The sequence below is a fragment of the Hippocampus bargibanti genome, linkage group LG08 (genome assembly GCF_051943395.1).
Source record: "Hippocampus bargibanti isolate YZ-2025 linkage group LG08, ASM5194339v1, whole genome shotgun sequence".
In the NCBI taxonomy this organism is placed as follows: domain Eukaryota; kingdom Metazoa; phylum Chordata; class Actinopteri; order Syngnathiformes; family Syngnathidae; genus Hippocampus; species Hippocampus bargibanti.
In genome coordinates, this window is record NC_142741.1 from 16,944,210 (window position 1) to 16,959,556 (window position 15,347).

At 42.4% G+C, this 15,347-nt stretch overlaps 1 protein-coding gene across 4 annotated transcripts in view; it reads left to right on the plus strand.

Annotated features, from left to right (window-relative positions):
• Nucleotides 1-2,060: 2,060 nt before the first annotated feature.
• The window catches only part of nalcn (sodium leak channel, non-selective), a 111,787-nt gene continuing 98,500 nt past the window's right edge, over nt 2,061-15,347 (plus strand). For 3 of the 4 annotated variants that reach the window (XM_089002275.1, XM_089002278.1, XM_089002280.1), the window contains exon 1: nt 2,061-2,154. The gene's annotated coding sequence lies outside the window, so the exon portion shown is untranslated. The remainder of the gene's footprint in view (nt 2,155-15,347) is intronic. The other variant, XM_089002277.1, reaches the window with a different exon arrangement.

Below are 15,347 nucleotides of genomic sequence, written 5' to 3' on the forward strand. Positions count from 1 at the left end.
TCAATCACCCTGAAAATTAAAATGTAGGGACAATATACATGTATTAGTATTAATAGAGTATAGTATTAATATTAGTAGTAATATTAGGGACAAACATAATTCCTCTTAATTGTTCTTGGTTTTCCAAGGGCAATATTGTACATATTCAAATGCTTGCACTTAGTTTTTCCTTAATATTCCGGGAGAGACCAGGGAGGTGGGCCCAATCCCTGGGCGAATAAAAGTCAGTGACATTACAATCATTTGTCTTTGTCTTCTGAGATGCTTAAAATCTATGATATGTTCTTGATTAATTAATCAGTCGTCAAATGACTTTCAGTCAGCTGCAGACTATGCGAAAGAATTCAGGATTCTAGCTTCTGAGAATGAACAAATGAAAGCTTTTGTTTGTTGACTGTCTGATGTGCTCCAACATCACCTGTTGACTTGGGATGAAACTGAGTCTCTTTGAGCAGTTAATCTCTGGAGTGATTCAAATTGACATTCGTATCAGAGAATGTCGGCGGAACGGCAAGCCTGCCAGCCCTTTTTCCAATCCTGCCGCTGTTACTATATTGGTAACCTCACCCTACACAAGTGCCAAAATGCGTGCTGCCTCTAGGAAAGAATCGTTTCAACTCAGTCAGTCGAACCTGCCTCTCCCAGGAGGAATATGAAAAAATAGAGGGTTGAGCTGGACCTTCGCCTTGCGTGTGTGCGTGTTTCTTTCCTGTTCGGTATCACATGACCTGTGGTTGCCACATGTTTGGAGAAAAGCCACGCAAGCATGGGAAGAACATGCAAACTCCACATATAAATGCCACAACCTCCATACTGTGACATGCTAATGAATCGACCACTTTGTCATCCAACTTTGTGTTGTGTGTGTGTTTTTTTTTAATCTTTGGATGTGGGGAGCTAAACTTAAAAAAATGGCAGTAATTTAGAAGTAGGACAGTAGTGACACTCAATTTCAAAGGGATGGAATGGGATACCAGGATAATAATATTTATTGGAAGTATGTATTATTATTATTATTATTCTATTTACTATGGTTTGGAACCGGAACAGTTTTTTTTTATAGAGAAGTGAGATGAGTTCACTTCCGTGTAACTCTCTACTGTGTTCCTTTACCTATTATTCAACATGTATTTCAGTCATTTTTTTAAATTCAGTATTATGACAAATTTAAAATAATACTTTGGTCAAAATACAAATATAGTTTCTATTAAGGAAAACACTTGAAGGTTAAAATAAAAAATATTTTTCGAGGTTATTTATCCAATATAATTATTTTAAATTAGGGAAAGAAAAATTGATACCATTGCTTTAACTCAGGGGTGTCAAAGTCATTTTTTGCCGCGGGCCACATTGTAGTTATGGTTTCCTCTCGAGGGCCGTTATGAATTTGGGGAACCCATTAGAACACAGGTGTCAAAGTCAAGGCCTGCGGGCCAAATCCGGCCCGCCACATCATTTTTTTCGGCTCGCGAAAGCAAATCAAACTTGTTAAATTCCATGATGATTGCTAAAATCTGAGCCAAAATTTCATATTTTTGGATGTTAACCACAATAAAAGTCAGTATTCTTGACTTCAGATTTGAAAACGAGGTATTCATTAATTTGCTGTGTGCTCTATATGTAATATTTGAAGGGATTTAAACATTCTAATGGGTTCCCCAAATTCATAACGGCCCTTGAGAGGAACCCATAACTACAATGTGGCCCGCGGCAAAAAATGACTTTGACACCCCTGCATTAGAAGTTGCATTTTTTACTTCATTCCGGTTGCTTTTTTTAGTGTGGATTATGTATCTACTAAATTTTTTATCCAATTATAAAAATTGTGGAAAAAACACCAAGGCTGACTTGAAATACAGTTAAAACACCCTTACATCACATAAATAATAATCACAATATGTGTCAAGGAAAGTTATATCAAGCGTGTGTAGTTTGGCCTCCCAGGTCGTGTGTTACCATGGATACAGCCGATTGCTGCGGCTGCTGCTGCTGCTGATGAGATTGCCGGCTGCGCGCGCACGCACGTCTCCCACGTGAGATCACGTAACTGTGCAGAATTACACGCACACACACACGCACACTGGCGAACCGGATGAAAACCGCGATGTCACGGACGGGATGAGAAACGGTCGATGAGGGGACAAAACCGCTGCCGTAAGTCATTCATCCTTTGTTCAAACATGCTACATTTGAATGAATATTCTTTGAACGTTCACCCGGTGCTGCCCTTGTGTTTGCATTTGGAACGGGAGACAATTGCCACCTGCTAGCTTGTGTTCACCGGAAGTTGAGATGTATCATCCATCATTGTAGGCCTCGTTTTATTTTTTTTGGCTGGTATTTGCGAAAGTATAATTTGACCTTATTGTCAGACGTTATGGCAGGGTCGTTAACTGCACTTGTTGAGCCTTGATTTGGTTTTCATCATGTGCTCTGCTTGTTTTCAAGGCAATGTAGCGCTTTAGCGCTAATGCGTTTCCATAGTAACCTTGGCTGTCTTGGTGTCATTCATCCCGTTATGGAGGCACATTTTCAAATTTCAATCCATGATTATATGCAGCTTTTTGCCACTAACCAAGTATGTATTCTACATCCCTGAAACATATTAATTTGTGATTAGTAGATTGCTCTGGCCCTGGATGGGATTTATTTTGCGTGTGTTTGAGTTCTTGTGGGCAAGTGGTCCAGAGTTGAAGTTGATATTTTATTCACTTGGACTTAATTTTTAATTCACATATTTGAATTTTCCACTATGCAAAGTTCTGTATAGATTAAGTTTGACTGATATGTGGTGGTGATTGTTAGAATTAGTTATATCCACATGCTAAAATGTGACAGGTTGTAAATTATCGTATTTCCTATTTTGGTTACATTCGCGTAGTTCTATTGGTTTACAAATGATATATATCGAAAATGTTTATTTAAACATGGAACGCCTGCTTCGGTTCATGTTTCGTGTCGGACCGATTTAGATCGTTGGACCGGAAATTGTTGTGCGCGTACGTTTGCATTAGATCGGGGCATTCGAAGTAAACCACTGTTGAGTCAAGACGTTTCACATTGCTTGTCTTGTGGTTTTTTTCTGGATCCCACAACACCGTATCTCCCTTACTATAGTGGAGAGCGCAACATTTTGGAGGCACCGCTGGGATATTTGCGTTCGAGTGTTGTCTACTCGCCGTGGGTAGAAGCTCGCGCCGAATATCCCCAATCAACCCAGTCGGAGTGGCGTCGCCGTTTACTGGTTTGTTTCTACATGTGCTCTAGTTGCATCTCTGTGCGTACAGCCACCACTAGAGGGCACTGGAAGACTTTGAAGTGAATCCGGCCAGCTGAACTGCGTCTACCCTCTCGAAAATGGCGTTAGAGGAATTACAGTTGGACATCAAGGGCAAGTTATTTGGACTGAATTTTCAACAGTTGTCAGAGTTATGTGCTGAAATCCAAATATCTGGACTGGAAAGAGAGCAACTTACAGGAAAGACTCGAGGCCAACTAATTAATATTGTGTCAACCTACATTGAAAGAGCTGAATTAGAGCTAGAAGATGAAGGAATGTCAGATTTGCTACGTGTAAAGGACTTGATTGAAAGTATAAAAGATTTTGAACTAGGAATAGCCAAACCAAGTGAGAAAGGTCGGGATGCAGTGCGAAAGAGAAGCATAGTGCCCCCAGACACTGCCCCCTGGCGCAAAGATTTCAAAATATCTGGACAAATAGGTGAACTCGGACAAAAAGATAAACTCACATTTCCTAATTTGGTCAGACAGATAGAAAGTGGGCTCAGTAAAGGCTACCAGGGGGATGAGATCATTGATGCAGTGGTTCGTGCCATAACACCAGGTCTGCAGTTGAGAAGCTACCTCGAAGGGAAAGAAAATCTCACCCTACCTTCTTTACGAAGGATTCTCCGATCTCACTATCAAGAGAGAGGAGCCACTGAATTGTACAAGCAGCTCTCATCGGAAGTGCAGACTAATAAAGAGTCCCCACAGAAATTTCTACTGCGTGCGATGGATCTTCGTCAAAGGATTCTTTCTGCATCTCAAGAGGCTGAATCAGGGGTGAAGTATGATCCCACGTTGGTCCAGAGTTTATTCCTGCACACAGTTCTGACGGGGTTACAGAGTGACAATGTAAAGAGTGACATGCAACCTTTCCTCCTGCTAACCACCACATCAGATGAAGTACTGTTAGAAAAATTAAACATGGCATGTGCAAATGAAAAAGAGCGACAGGAAAAAAAGAAAAATGCTGCTGCACGGGTGACAACGCTGAACACTGTCCAGTTAGATGACACACCAGTCCCGATTGGGAAGAAGACAGTCTTAAAGCAGAATACTTTTACTGTGCCGAATGAACTCCTTTCAGAGATCAAAGAGATGAGGTCAGAGATGATGCTGTTAAAAGAGCTGCGTGCAGAAGTGTCCCAGATCAAAGAGACTATTCAGAAACCAACAGCCACTTCTCAGCCCACCAGCGGAGGACCTGAACGCCTGCCTGACCACTACCCTGAACAGGTCGCCTTCACTCCACCTTCACAATATCAGGTAGATCCACCAGCCAGGCACTACTACACCCAGCACTCCCCATCAGCTCTTCAGCAGTACCACCCAGCACCAGGCCCCAGGTCGATGAGGGGGGCAGCACAGTTCCAGCAGCGGTTCGCCCCTCAGCAGTACTACATGCCCCGTCGCCCTCAGCCCAGGTGTTATTCTTGTATTCAGACAGGTGAAGAATATTGTCAGCACTGTTTTAAATGTGGAAGTAGTGAACATTTCAGAGCAGGCTGCAGAGCACAGAACTCAGCTAGGAACCATGCTTTAAACTAGAAAGGGTTACTCCAGTGGGACATGGTGTGACCACAGAGACAGATAGGTCCCAGTGTTACAGTGGTGCTATGAAAATGGAATGTAAGCCCCACACACGTGGCCCCGTTCAGAAGAGACATAAGCAGTCATTTGTCGAGCGTACAGATAAGAACCAGTGTGGCAAATTACCTTCGGTCAGGGAGTTAGTGGGAAAGAAATGTCTTATTCGGTGCTTTTTGGGTAACAAAAGGGTTGAAGCACTCTGGGACTCGGGGTCCCAGGTGTGTGCTGTAGATGAGTTATGGAAACAAACAAACTTACCTGACGTGTCATTGAAAAATGTGAATGAGCTTATTGACCCTGATAACACTCTCAATATTGTGGCAGCTAATGGAACGGATATGCCTTATGTAGGATGGCTTGAGATACCATTTAAACTTGGTGCTAATGATCCAGGGCTACTTGTACCAGTATTAGTACTAAAAGGTGACCAGCAACAGTGTCCTATCATAGGGTTTAATGTCATTGAGCGTCTTGTGTTAGATAGCCTCTCTAATGAGTCACAAACAGGGGATACAGAAAAGCTCTTGAAATCGGTTAGACTAGCTTTTCCCCACCTTAAGCGCAATAAAGCTGCCACTTTCATAAAAGCAGTTAGTCTGGGACAAGCACATGAGTACCGTGTAAAAACAACAAATGAGAGATTCACTATAGCCAGGCATAGCTCACTTATTATTCCATGCAAAGTACAGGCTAAGCCCTTTAAGGAAGATGTTACATTGGTTTTTGAGCCAAGTGAAAACTCACAGTGGCCAGATGGCCTCGAGCTTTGTGACTCGTTGGTCTCAGTTAAGGCAGGTTCCATCCCTAGGATAGTTGTTAGTGTCCAGAACCCTACTAATCATGATATTAGGTTTCCAGTAAAGGCTATTATTGGTACAGTGCAGTCGGTAGGGTCTGTCTACCCACTTAACATATTTAAAAGGGACCTTCCTTCAGTGGTTGTCAATGGGGTCCATGTCCAGAATACCACCATCGCTCTCAGTGAGCAGTGGGACCCCCCAATTGACCTTTCTCATTTGGACGAAGATAAAAGAAAGACCGTTCAGCAGATGTTGAGAGAGGAATCGGCATCATTTTCAAAATCGGACGACGACATAGGGTGTGTGGAAAACCTACAAATGGACATTTTGTTGAAAGACACTGAGCCTGTTTCAAAGACATATATGTCTGTCCCAAAGCCAATGTACAGAGAGGTGAAAGACTATTTACAGGACTTGATAGCGCAGGGGTGGGTGGAAAAGTCCACTTCCTCCTACTCATCCCCTGTCGTCTGTGTCAGGAAAAAAGATGGTACACTGCGCTTATGTATTGATTACAGAGAGCTGAACCGGAAAACACACCCTGACCGGCACCCCATCCCACGGGTACAGGACGTGGTGGATAGCCTTGGGGGTAACACCATCTTCTCGCTGCTGGACCAAGGCAAAGCATACCACCAGGGGTTCATGTCCAAAGGGAGCCGACACCTGACTGCCTTCGTGACCCCTTGGGGCCTTTATGAATGGATTCGAATTCCGTTTGGACTCATGAATGCACCAGCAGCGTTCCAGCGGTGTATGGAACAATGTCTGGAGGGGTTACGGGACGAAATATGTGTCCCCTATCTTGATGACATTCTTGTTTTCAGCGGGACATTTGACAACCACGTTGAGGACGTCAGACGAGTGTTGCGACGTCTCAGGGAAAATGGAATAAAACTCAAAGCCCGAAAGTGTGACCTCTTCAAGCCGGAAGTGAGGTACCTCGGCAGGATTGTCTCTGCTGAGGGGAGCCGAATGGACCCGGCAGATACAGCAGCAGTGCGTGCCCTGAAAAACAAGCAGCCAGGCACTGTCGGTGAGCTTCGAGCCATTTTGGGACTATTAAGCTATTATAGGCAATACATCAAAGATTTCTCTTGTATCGCTAGTCCCTTGTATGCTTTGCTTAAAGCCCCTCTGAATGTTGAGACTCAGCAGCATCAAAGACAAAAATGGAAAGTGAGACATAACAGTGTGTCTTCCAACACACGTATTGAGTGGGGTGATGAGCATCAGTCAGTGTTAGAGCAGCTAATAGACTGTTTAGTTCAACCACCAGTTTTAGGTTTTCCTGACTTCGCGCATCCTTTCATTTTGCATACAGATGCCTCTAACCGGGGTTTAGGTGCTGTGTTGTACCAAAGACAAAATGGCAAACTTCGCGTGATAGCCTATGGCTCTCGGACATTAACTGCAGCTGAGAAGAATTATAACTTACACTCGGGCAAGTTGGAATTTTTGGCGCTTAAGTGGGCGATCACAGACAAGTTTCGTGATTATTTGTACTATGCACCATTCTTCACTGTGTATAGTGACAATAATCCACTCACTTATGTACTGTCGACTGCTAAGTTAAATGCAACTGGGTGCAGGTGGGTCGCAGAACTTTCTGATTTTAATTTTACTGTTAAATATCGTCCCGGTAAGGAAAATGTTGATGCAGACAGTTTATCTAGGATGCCCCTTGATATGGTAACATATATGGAAGGATGTACAAAAGAAATGTCGTATGATGCTGTGAGTGCTGCCGTACAAGCGGTTGACCAACAGAACGAGTCTAGTGCAGCTTGGTCTATGGGAATCTCAGCTATGTGTGCCGACGTGTCACTAAACACACCGATAGCCCCATTGACTGTTGGACAGATCAAGCTAGATCAAGAGACTGACCCCATTATAGGACATATTATTAGATACAAACTGTCGGAGACTAAACCGCTAGGTACTGAACTAAGAAAGCATTGTCCTCAAGTTGTTTGTCTTGTGAGGGAATGGGACAAGCTACACTTTAATGACAGAGGTGTTTTGTACAGAAAAACGGCAAACAGAACCCAACTACTGCTTCCTGAAAAACACAAGATGACAGTGTTAAAAGAGCTGCATGATGAAATGGGCCACCATGGTGTAGAAAGGACTCTTTCCCTTGTAAGGGATCGTTTTTACTGGCCCTTTATGCAAAAAGAAATAGAGGACTATGTACTGAGAGAGTGTGTGTGCCTAAAACACAAAAAGCCCAACCGTGAGACCAGAGCCCCTCTTACTAATATTGTGACTACTCAGCCTTTTGAACTTGTCTCCGTTGACTTTTTGCATCTTGACAAATGTAAGGGTGGTTATGAATACGTGCTTGTGCTAGTAGACCATTTTACACGTTTCGCTCAAGTTTATGCTACAACGTCCAAAGCTGGCAAAACAGCGGCAGACAAAATCTTTAATGACTATGCTTTAAAGTTCGGGTTCCCCCTTCGAATTCACCATGATCAGGGTGGTGAATTTGAAAATCAACTTTTTGCTCAACTGAAGGAATATTGTGGGGTTGCGGGTTCAAGGACAACCCCCTACCATCCACAGGGAAATGGACAAGTTGAACGATTTAATCGAACACTGATCCAGATGTTAAAGACACTGACAGAGAAACAAAAGAGTAACTGGAAAGACTCACTAAACAAACTCGTTTATGCTTACAACTGTACCAAAAGTGAGGTGACAGGGTTCTCACCTTTTTACTTACTTTATGGACGTTCACCACGTTTGCCAGTTGATATGTTGTTTAGTTTGAATCCAGACTCTAACCACGGTGAAACCAACCAGAAGGACTATGTGAAGAAGTGGAAACAGGGCATGGAGGAAGCATATGCGATCACGCAAGAAAATAACAACAAAGCTGCTGCCAGGAGTAAGAGACTATATGACAGTAAACTAAAGTATTCTACCCTGTTGCCCGGTGATCGTGTTCTGGTTCGAAACTTAACCCCACGTGGAGGTTCAGGCAAACTGAGAAACCACTGGGAGGATGTTGTTCATACAGTGGTTCGTCAAGTCAGCCAAGACATTCCAGTTTATGAGCTGAAACCTGAGAGGGGGAAGGGCAGATCTAGGATACTCCACCGCAATCTCTTGCTGCCATGTGATCATTTGCCATTAGAGACTTCACTACAGTCCCAGTCCAAGGAAAAGTCCACTCGGCAACGACCGAACAAGATGCCGGAAATGGATCCGGAAGAGGATGATGAGGAGGATGAGTATTATCCAGTGTTGCATCGCCAGAGCACCCGACCAGACTCACCAGAACCGCGGGACGTGAGCTTTGTGGAGACAACCCACCATGATGACAATCAACTGGGGAATGAACTGCCGGGGACGGAGCCGGGAGCTGCGGAAGTTGACCAATCTCAGGAGGGCAACATTGGTCCGGAAAATGATCCACCTGTGACAGTGTGTCCCCCTTTTCCCCAGCCACCCCCCAGTAATCCTGATATTGGGGGAAATCAACGGCCACGACGAGAACACAGGAGACCCAAGGTATTCACGTATGATCGCCTTGGTTCGCCATCTTGCTACAATGTAGGGACAGGACCATATCATGGTGAACAGACAATGCCTTGGATGTATGGCGCACACCCCTATTATGCCATGAAATACTACAGAAATGGTTAATCGACACTTCGGTTTAATAGAACAGTGAGATGGAAACAAGAAGACCCCGATGAGCCCTGTATAAGTAAAACGGAATGTATGAAAAGAGTTCCAGTCTGTGAATTGTTGATTGTTATAATGTAAACAGAATGTATGAAAAGAGTTCCAGTCTGTAAACTGTTCATTATTATAGTTCATATTTGGATGCAGTTCATAATACCGTGCGTCATTGTTTTGGGCACGTCGTCCAGCGTATTTATGTATTTACTAGTACATATGTTGGGGACAACATCTATTTTGAGGGGGAGTATGTGACAGGTTGTAAATTATCGTATTTCCTATTTTGGTTACATTCGCGTAGTTCTATTGGTTTACAAATGATATATATCGAAAATGTTTATTTAAACATGGAACGCCTGCTTCGGTTCATGTTTCGTGTCGGACCGATTTAGATCGTTGGACCGGAAATTGTTGTGCGCGTACGTTTGCATTAGATCGGGGCATTCGAAGTAAACCACTGTTGAGTCAAGACGTTTCACATTGCTTGTCTTGTGGTTTTTTTCTGGATCCCACAACACCGTATCTCCCTTACTATAGTGGAGAGCGCAACAAAAACATCCTATGTTATTTCATTTCTACTTATTCTTATCAATTAGTAAGTCCATATATGTATGTAGCTTTGTTATTTGTACATGTTAATTAGTATACATGTACTCAGCTTGGACTTAGTTAGTATAAAAACCTATCTATCATGTAAATATAAATATAATCATATAAAATATAATAAATATTCATGATTGTATCTAGCAGTTGATAGGTCCTTTGCAAAGTGACATCACTCCTGTTGTCTATATCTGAGGGAGACGAGCGCTCTCTCTTGCTCTTGCTCTTGTCTCTCTGTCCCTTGGCTTAGCTTCTCCCCTTAGCTGCCTGAAAATAAATACAGTAAAGTCTCGTTATATCGATATTCAAGGGAGTCCGAAAAAATATCGATATAAACGGGACTATTGATATATCCGATCCTGCGCCGAACTGCATTAAACAAAAGCCGCCAAAAGAGGGCAGCCAAGCGCCATATAAGAAACGGAGCTGGCCATTAGCTCCCTTTTTTTGGGGTGAGAGATGTTCCCCCAATGTTGCCTCAAAATGGCACATATAATTCTTTAATGATTGTAAACATGTATGCTTTAATCTTCAGAACTACAGTGTATTTCAAACATATTCATAACTGGATGTGTAACAAGAAAGCATATTATCCGAATCTGAAGCCATTGTTTGGATTCACAAGCAATGCAAGACGTCTTGGCGTGAAGTCATTTTTATTCGCATTTGAATAAAAAGTGACATCGGCTGTCCTTTAATACACAGTATGGAATGTTAATAATTTTCAAAATCATCGCGCTTCAGCAGACAAAACAAGAAACATTGTTGCAAAAAACGATTGCATTCATATACAGTACAGTGGGCATGTACATAACACAACAGGGAAACTGCAACGCTTTCATCTTACTGTATTATGTATACAATTTAAAAAAAGTCATCAATCTTCTTCTGCTTCCCATTTTTACCTTTTAACACAAACACTTCAATCTCGTCTGCTACACACGAGCTAGCGTCTGAAAATGAAAATGGCTCTGCTACACGGGTGCTGGGCACGTAACCAAGTCACCTGACCAAGTCGACCAATGGCGCGACTGATGGCGTGACACGTAACCAAGACACGTGACCAAGTTGACCAATGGCGCGACCGATGGCGTGTCACGTGACAAAGTCACACGGCCAAGTCGACCAATAGCGCGACCGATGGCGGCTCATGTGACCAAGTCGACCAATAGCGCGACCGTTGGCGGCTCATGTGACCAAGTCGACCAATGGCGCGACCGATGGCGGCTCACGTAACAAGACACGTGACCAAGTTGACCAATGGCGCGACGGATATATCGATATAAACAACAAAAATGGCCGGCGGGGGATGAAAAGGAGCACCGTAATAACCGGATTATCGTAATAACCGGGTATCGTAATAAACGGTACTAATTATACATAAAAAAACTAGAAATGTGCAAGGGAAATGAAAATAGTATCGTAATAAGCGGTACTATCGATATAACCGATATCGATATAATGAGACTTTACTGTATTCTTTTTTGTATATCACCTTGCTTCCTGCTGATTTAATATTTAGACTACATAAATGAAGAGCTGAACCAGGAAGAACAACATCAACGCAACAGTGATATTATTTAAAGTCATCATCACATTTTCCGGATTATTTTTTGAGTTTTGCTAAACCTGACAAAGTGTCTTCTCTCCTCCATAATGTGCTGAATGGTGGTTGTTAGTGTTTATGATGTTATGCCTCAAAACATGGATGCGGCATTCAAGTCTCTCAAAGCATGTGCCGATGGGTGGAGAAATGGTGGTGAGGGTGGGGTGGCTGGTGATGCTGGTGATGCATAAAAACATTAACACATTTTCCTTAACTTCCTGATGGCCATCTGGCCCGTGATACACGCTGTATTCTTCCTTCTGTACATAGTCTTCTTTTTAAACCAATTGAAAAAAATACATATACAGTGATACCTTGGCTTACGAACTTAATTGGTTCCCAGACAGTGTGTAAGGCGAAAAGTGTGTATCCCAAAAATATATTTCCCATAGTATACCATTAAAATGAGACTAATCCGTTCCCAGGTCCCCATAAAACAGGGGTCGGGAACCTGTGGCTCGCGAGCCATATATGGCTCTTTTGATGATTGCATATGGCTCGCCGATAAAACTAAATACATATTTTCATTTTTTTCGCCGTTCATTTCCCGTTGGGGCTGCAGTTGGCGGAAAGCACAATTTTGATTGGATGTCACTGAAGTAGGTTGGCCGAAAGCACCATTTTGATTGGATGATAGTGGCCGTCATGTTGAAACAGGTAAACGGCCCTTTAAATGAGCCCAACTAGTGCACTTCAGCGTTAATGCACCGGAGCATTAGAGGAGAGAAAATGTTCTGATTCTAATTTGCAATGATACAATACCATCGATGAAACAGTCGAATGTCAGTGATATTTTAACAAGCCCCATGTTAACGTTAGCATCAACATACTTCTGCGAGAAGTAGATTGCAGATAGCAAGTGTGGAAGTTTATGAGCCGTGTGCAGGCTAGCTAGCAGTAACTTTGCCTCTGGACCGGCAAATTGAATTTCATTCCGATCATTTGCTTGGGTTTTTACCAATCACGAGGAACGGAAAACCATTCATGTTAACGGTGAGTACTATCACAAAGTTATTTTAAATAATACTTTCTGATATTTTGTTAAAAAGTGGCCACGCATGTGTGTGTGTACGCGCGCACGCGAGCGTTTGTGTGTGTGCGCGCGCGTGCGTGTGGCTCTCACTGAAAAACATTTCTAAATATTTTACTTTTATGGCTCTCTTAGTCAAAAAGGTTCCCGACCCCTGCCATAAAACATAAATTTCTACTTTCTAATTTTCTAAGCCTTAAAACTACAAAATATACCTTATTTTATATATAATAAAAGTGCTCTGGTATTATAAGGAATAAACTGTACTGTATAATAAAGTTGTTTTATTTACCTTTGTGATGGTCGTTGATGGCTTGATGGAATTGAGTGGCATTAAACATTTGATGAGGAACGTAGCCTTATTCTTTCACCATCTTGAGGAATTATCCCTTCTAGGTTCTCTCTCTGCGATAATTTGACCTAGTAACTCATCAATTGTGTCCTATTTACCTGGATTGATAGCTTTTTGTACAGATGGCTTGTGCGAGCTATTTGTGGAGCCTGATTGATGGGAATTTTAACCTTGGAGTGTACAATAAAGGTATTCTGATTCTGATTCTGATATCTATCTCTTTAATGTTTAACCCCCCCCCCCCCCCCACTGCCGCGTTCTTGACCAATCACGTGGCTTTAACCGAAGACAGGGGGGTGGGGGTGGGATGGGGGGCGAGGAATAGAGATAGAGACAGACAGACAGACAGACAGACAGAGAGAGCACTAGGCGGGGGACACCCTGAATTGGTTGCCAGCAAATTGCAGGGCACACAGAGACAAACTACTATCCACACTCACACCTAGGGACAATTTGGAGTGTTCATTCTGCCTGCCATGCATGTTTTCTGAATGTGGGAGGAAACCAGAGGACCCGGAGAAGACCCACGCGGGGAGAGCATGCAAACTCCACACAGGGAGGTCGGAGCGGGATGCGAACCGGTGAAGCCGGCGTACTAACCACTCGACTACTGGGCCGCCTCGACTGCGGTTCACTGTCGTCTAATGCCTTGCAAATGACTATGTAACATTTTCCCGATTTTGAGATTACAATTACTACAAACAATCTTATTTGTTCTCGATTTCAACTGCACCAATGCATGTCACTTTGATGTCACGTAGGCATTGATTTCTTGATTCAGCAAAGCTGGCGGTAATCAGGCCTGGATTTAGCCAGCATTATTAAACTCATCTGTTCAAAAAAACCATTACGAATGGCAGACAACTGATTTAACAAGAGAGAGATTATTCATATTTCAAAAATATTGTTTCTTCCTTTAATTAAAGGAAATCATTCATTGATATATGTCACACTGAACAGCCAGAACAGAGTAGATCAATTGTCTCTTTTTTCATCAAATTTGCAGAAGGTACAACAAATATAGAGCAGCTTTTATGTAAACATTGGTTCGACAAGATTTGTGCACATGTACTACTGACAAGTTGTACAGTTGCACACTGAGAAATAAACCCTGAACACACTTCAAGACTTACAGTTAATGTGATTGTATCCTTCCTGCAAGGAACATGTCCTCTCTCCCGCAAATGGAAAATTAATTGCAGTTCTCACCACCGGTCCTCCCACATAACAGCAGCCAGGCCCTGTGATTTTCTTGTCATTATTTCTCACATCTCTATAAGTTAAGTGCAATAATCACACACTTGAATTGTTTCTAAATGCGAGTGCAGTTTAAATGTGAAGACAAACAAGGGTTATCTTTCACTTTCCTGTCAACATATTCAAATTAGTTTTTGCCTTTTTTGTAACTCTTGGTTGATAAATTGTCAGAGTACACCAAACAGCCAAAACAGAGATGCTGACGCTATGTCACAATAAATTGGATTGTGGATTTTATTGTTACTGTCACATTCTTTCTTCTTTGCAATCCCTGGCAACCATGTTTCTTGCTACTAAGTGTGTGACCTTAAGTGCTATTCTTCCCTCAATAAGTGTGCTTTAAACTCATTAACCACACTCTATTTGGAGTTTACTATAATAAAAATAAACACTCAACAAATGCAGTTATACAGTACATTTTACAATACAGGACCGATTTCATTTTCAAAGCATTGTCACTGCTAATGCCAAAGTCAATGCAAAATCCATATTGACATGCTCATTGTCTTTGACTTCTTCAAATACATATTCACACAGAGACACTGTGGAAACACAGGCATACAGCTATAATCACAATACATAATACAGTACTCTTCTTATCTTGTGTTAACATACTGTACACACATGCATGGATACCTTGCATCAGGGGTGTCCAAAGTCGGTCCTCAAGGGCTGCTGTCCTAGCTCTCCCAGGAGCAACACACCTGATTCAAATGATCAGCTCATCAGCCAGCTCTGAAGCAGCATCAAAATGGTCCTGATGATTTGAATCAGGTGCGTTGCTCCTGGGAGAGCTGGAAAACAGGCAGGACGGCGGCCCTCGAGGACCGACTTTGTACACCCCTGCCTTGCATGCATGCATGCACCGCCCCTCAGCCAGAAGGGCCGATTTTTATTTATATTTTTTGTATTTCTTGCTGTTGTTTTATGGTATTTACAATTCAATTGGTTACACACATTTGTTGTGGTAGTTATTTCAAGTTGTATTTACAGTTGCATTTACGAGGATTCAAGGAATTTTTATTGTTGTAACAACACATATTTCTCCATGATAGGGCACGGAATATGAGGTCTCAGGTTATCTCAATAAATCCCCAGACTTGTGAAAATAAAAAATATACCTAACAGCAA